The sequence below is a fragment of the Nicotiana sylvestris genome, chromosome 3 (assembly GCF_000393655.2).
Source record: "Nicotiana sylvestris chromosome 3, ASM39365v2, whole genome shotgun sequence".
NCBI classification, from domain to species: domain Eukaryota; kingdom Viridiplantae; phylum Streptophyta; class Magnoliopsida; order Solanales; family Solanaceae; genus Nicotiana; species Nicotiana sylvestris.
Genome location: NC_091059.1, coordinates 41,342,333 through 41,348,250, shown reverse-complemented (window position 1 = coordinate 41,348,250; position 5,918 = coordinate 41,342,333). Strand labels below are relative to the sequence as shown.

At 35.2% G+C, this 5,918-nt stretch overlaps 1 pseudogene; it reads left to right on the top strand.

Annotated features, from left to right (window-relative positions):
- Nucleotides 1–784: 784 nt before the first annotated feature.
- Nucleotides 785–3,354, top strand: LOC104235948 (protein LATERAL BRANCHING OXIDOREDUCTASE 1-like; annotated as a pseudogene).
- Nucleotides 3,355–5,918: the final 2,564 nt, after the last annotated feature.

Sequence of the window (5,918 nt, the reverse complement as noted above, 5' to 3'; positions counted from 1 at the left end):
AAACTTTCAATGTCTCGGGGACTGCCGCTAATTGCCATCCCATCGACTTATCAAAACCCGATGCCATAAGACCTCATATGGGCAACCTCGACCTCGTAAGACCTTTATAACTCAATATTTTAAAGTTCAAATTTGGATATTTAAAAATTATACGAAAAATAGAATAAGTTGCGTTTTTTCTCATGTCAGTATGACAAAAAAAGCTTTCAAAATATTGATAAAAGTTTTTATAGTTTGAATCTCGAAAAACAAAAACATTCACGTAAGCTGAGACGGAGGGAGTATAAATCTACAAACAGCATAGTAAGTTCTAGTATATAAATCACGAGCTTTTCTGAATAAAATTCTTATAGTATTAGAAAAAGTTATTGCCAAAGAAAACAAATTCCGGTACAGTAACAATATCATTCCTTTTAAAACTAACAAAACTAATTATAGAATGAATGAACACGCAGAAACTTATTCATAAAACACAAAATGAGATCAGACAAACTTGTCAGTACTCTATAACAACCTCGTTTGTTCCGATATATTTTAATTGTTATAGTAAAATACTTTATAGATAACATATATTATAATATAATATAAAAATGTAAAAATAGGGTCCGATAAAACTTTGATTTTTAATGTGAATACCTGTAAAAGGCAAATAACAAGGAAAATTCTCTTATAAAGCCATTAGTAAGGTAAATCATGCGCTGTGAATGACGCAGGAATATAAGTACATGACCTTTCCGAAACAAAATCAATATTCAACCTTAAAATGTGACAAAATTGCGTCCAGGTTCAATTTATTTTTACCTATTTATCGTCATTCATTATTGTGACAACATTAACTTTCTCCGATATTTCCAGTAACGTTAAAGCATATAAAACCTCAGTAAGTGTGACACCCAATCAAAAAAACTTAGCATTTAACAAATAATTCAGCAATGGGAGAAGTTGATCCAGCTTTCATTCAAGATGTCGAACACAGGCCTAAGCTCACCATAACTGAAGCTGAAGGAATTCCAGTTATAGATCTATCAATACTGAATTATCCAGATTTCTCCTCTGAGAAATACTCCAAGGAATTGGAAACTCTAGTGGCTGAGATAGGCGATACATCAAAGAAATGGGGATTCTTTCAACTGATAAATCATGGGGTACCCTTAAAGCACAGGGAAAATATTGAGTTGGCATCAAGAAAATTCTTTGCTTTGTCTAAGGAGGATAAGAGAAAAGTGGGGACAGATGAGTTTAACCCTTTAGGATATTATGATACTGAGCACACCAAGAATGTAAGGGACTGGAAAGAAGTTTTTGATTTTGCTCTCTAGAATCCAACTGTTATACCATTTTCTCCTGATCCTGATGACAAACAACTGAAGCAGTTGAGCAGCCAATGGCCTGACTACCCAACAGAGTTCAGGTAATGTTAACTTTGAATTTATATATGCCCCAAAAAGAAATAGATCCTCATCTCTTTCATTATACGGGCTAGTGAGTTTTTCGTGTCAACTTTGGTGAATCCTTTGACGCCACACAAAAAGTAAGGGTTTATGGGAAACTAAAAATTGAATACACAAAATTGACAGTTTTATATTATTTTAGTCTCTTTTCACAAAGAATATCATATTCCTTATTCAGAAACAATATCTATGACTTATAGCTAGTCACACAAATATTTATGACTTTTTTGGCACCATAGTTTCAAAAGTTTACCTTTCTTTATTAATTTTTTTGCCCAGTAAAAAACTGCCACATAAATTTAGACGGGTGAGTGCTAAAAAGTTAATACTTTTTATAGCGACACTATACATACTTGTTACTGGAAAATAACATTATAGTGACGGTTATATAAATATTTTTCTCATCATAATTTGACTATATTTACGCTACCCGGCAATTTGCACCACTATATAGTTGTCACTATAATGTTAATTTCCATTAACAACTATGTATAGTGTCGCGATAAAAAGTACTTATAACTTTTTACCACTCCCCCGTCAAAATTTATGTGGCAGTGTTTAACTGGGAACAGAGATTAATCTATATATATATATATAGATATGCTGATCAACAAATTAATTAGAGCGGCATGCATACTAGTACCTGCTATATATTCATTTCCAGGGAGGTATGTGAAGTGTTTGTCCAAGAAATGGAAAAACTAATCTTACAAATTACTGGAGCTCATCTCTCTCAGCTTAGGCTTGCCTGCAAATAGGTTGAATGGTTTCTTTAATGAAGACCAAACTAGTTTTGTTAGGCTGAATGACTACCCACCTTGTCCTATCCCTCATCTGGCTTTAGGAGTTGGTAGACATAAGGATGCTGGGGCTCTCACAATACTTGCTCAAGATAATGTTGGAGGACTTGAAGTAAAGAGTAAAGCAGATGGAGAATGGATTAGAGTCAAACCCACTCCTCATGCTTATATTATAAATATTGGAGACCTTATCCAGGTACACTTATTGAACTTGTTGCTTTACTATTTATTTTGAACGTACAGAAATAGAATCATTAGTACGTAACGGATTAATGATATATACACTGGCAATATAATAATTTTTCATTACTAGTGTAATCTAATAGGTTGTAGTAGGTTGTCAGCAGGTGCAGATCTGTTCCTTCCATCCGAACCTAGTATTATGGATGTGCAGTATAAATTTGTATGTGAAAACCTACTAAAATTTCAACAAATAGTATCTGAACTTACAATATAGTGAATTAATATTAAGAACCTCAAAGATGGAACCAATCAAATTATAATCTTGAATCTGCCTTTAGACTTAGCTATTTTATTTTCCATAACCTGTAGTTTTTTTCCATGGGACCTAGTAGGGTAGAAATTGTTTTACACAATTGATGTATAAAAGTTAAACCATCTGTAATTGGTCTGTGGCAATGATTATGCAGGTTTGGAGCAATGAAGAATATGAAAGTGTGGAATATGGGGTGATGGTGAACTCTGAAAGAGAAAGGTTTTCAATTCCATTCTTCCTCAACCCAGCACACTATACATGGGTCGAGCCCTTGGAGGAGCTGGTGACTGAGTTAAATCCTGCAAAATATAAGGCATATAACTGGGGGAAATTTTTCACAAGGCGGAAGGACAGCAATTTCAAGAAGCATGATGTTGAAAACATTCAAATTTATCATTTTAGGGCTTGAAACAAATCATTATTCTGCCTAACATACATTGTCTGTATGTGTTGCCACTAATTGATCAGCTATGGCGCCATCAACTTAAAAGTATCTCTGCAATATAAATAACTGATGTAAGGATCTCTTTCTACTTGTATGCGATAACGGATCGGTGTACTTCACATAGGTCCTAGTTCTTGATCTGCCTCATTGTCTTGTTCTTGATATTCTCTGAATTTCTAGGGATTTCACACCTCTTGTATATTGTTATAAACCAAAGTTAAGTCAAATTCTCTTATTATATTTTTTTAAACAATGGAGTCACGATTTTATTGCAACTTTAAACACAAGATACATTTGAAAAAAGGATACAATCTTGTCTTTTTGTACATGGAGAAAACTTTTTTAACCCAAATTAATGAATTGGATCATACAACTAACCACAACACCAAAGCACATAACCCAAAAAAGAGCAATATAACTGGTACTATAGGGTAGCTCATAAATAAGCACACTTGGTTTTCTCTTGTAGACTCGAAATGATGGGAATTTCCATCTATCTGGATTTATAAATCCTTTAGTTCTGTCTTTGTATAGTGTCAAATGGTGTGCATATGTGCACTTGATTCCTACTGTCTCTCAGGCGGAGCATTCAATGATAACCCGACCTTGGGGAGTGCGACCGGCGCTCAACCAAGATAACCCGACCGAACAAGCCTATACAATGATTTAGACCCAAACGTACCCATGAATTAAGAGAAAATATATTTTCGTTAATTAGACAATGAGGATACCTTGTGAACAACACCAATTAATTACCAATAGTTAAGCCATGTATTAGTCTCCAAAATATTACATACACTTTCATAGTTTAAAGTGGAACATGTGATACAAATACAACATCTTTAGTTTGACGTTCCCAAAACAAGATACAACCCACACTATGTCTACGGAACCTCTAACAAAAACAAAAGAGTGCTAAGATAGTGCCGACAACAAGGCTCCGGCTATACCTCAAAAAACTATACATAAAGGGGCTCACCAAGTCAGCTGAGGAGAAGGTGTTCTGCTATCACTGGTCAATGTCGCCTGCTGTGGAACCACCTGCATCTATTAAAAATGTAGCATCCCCGGCAAAGAGGACGTAGTAGTATATATGGAATAGTGCTAGTATGTAAAACTAAACACCCCCTCGATAAAACGAGCAATAGTAAAATGAGAAGGAAACATGGAATCAATGGGAACCTCAAACAATTTTAAAATGTCAAATTAGATGAAAGATATATTTCAAGTAAAAGATAGATTTCAAGTAAATTTCAATATCTTTAAATTGGGAGATTTTTAGTACTGATACACTACCGTACTTTTAGCATGGAATCCGATCTCAGCCCGATCAGCTAAGCCATTTCACCTCGAGACATCCACTCACAACACCACCATGTGCGCGACATGGCATCTGACTCAACCCGATCGGCTAAGTCGTCTCACTATAATGCTATGTGGGCCGACATCACATCACATCCTGTTTTTTTTTTATAAACTTTCGCAGTATACCTGGGGGTGTTGTATTAGTCAAAAAATAATTTGAATATACAACACAATGGTAGAGATGACCCTTCAAAAAAGCGAGGAATAGGCAATTAAAAACATAGTTCGCCTCCTCAATCAAAAATATACTAACTAACAAAGAAATTCGCCTTGTCGTATTTGTTTCTTATACAAGGAAGCTACTGTTTGTCAAGCAAAAAATAAGCCTTTTGCTTTCCTAGGAAGTTGATGGTAGGATTCGAAATGAGCTAATTATTGCAAATCGATTGCCCTCTTTGCCAAACTGTCAGCCAGTTGATTTACCTCTCTGTAGCAATGGTTTATCTGAATATTAAGCATGCTGATAGTATTTTTGATCTTGTTCACAATATGACTTAGATTATAGTTTGTGTCACCATCTTTACGGAGGATCTCTATAATGTATAGAGAATCCAATTCAAGAATCACCTGACTGAAGACATTTTGTTTACACCAATTGAGACCCCACAAATCAGCTTGGGCCTCTGCTACGTTATGATTTCGGGCAGTCGCTGGAGTTGAAAAGGCCATAATAATGTCTCCATATTCATCTCTAACCGCACCTCCCAGACCTGCTTTTCCTTCCCTCTGAAGAAAGCTCCCATCAATGTTTAATTTAACCCAACCCCTATCTGGCTTGAGCCATCGAACGACGAGGCGTTTGTACCCAGGTCTAAGCCTTGTAAGAGAATCACAAAAAAAATTCCAAAGGAGCTTTAGGCTACTACTAGGATATGCTTTGTTAACTGCAACTTCAATGCTCCAAGTTATCTATTGCTTGAGTCTATACTTGTTTAAACTTTTTTGATCTCCATAATTCCAGGCACAAAAGTCTTTCCAAAGAAACCAGCAAATAATAACAGGGGTAATATTTAGCACAAGTCTGTGGACATCATTGGAGGCCTTTTATGTCCACCATTGGTTAATAATATATCTAATAGTGTAGGGGTGGTGATGTAAGCCAAGGGCATTTCCAAAGAGATTCCAAATGTAACTAGCAATTTGACCCTCTACAAAAACATGATTAATATTATTGGACTTAGGATTACTATAGCAGTTACATCTGGAAATTATTTGTTTGCCAAAATTAATAATTACATCATCAAAGGGGAGTTTATTATGCCATAACCTCCACATCAGAAAGGACATTTTAAAAGGAATAACTGAGTTCCATAACTTATCTATGAATTGAACTTTTGGGTTAGAATTCCTTACCAGATTCC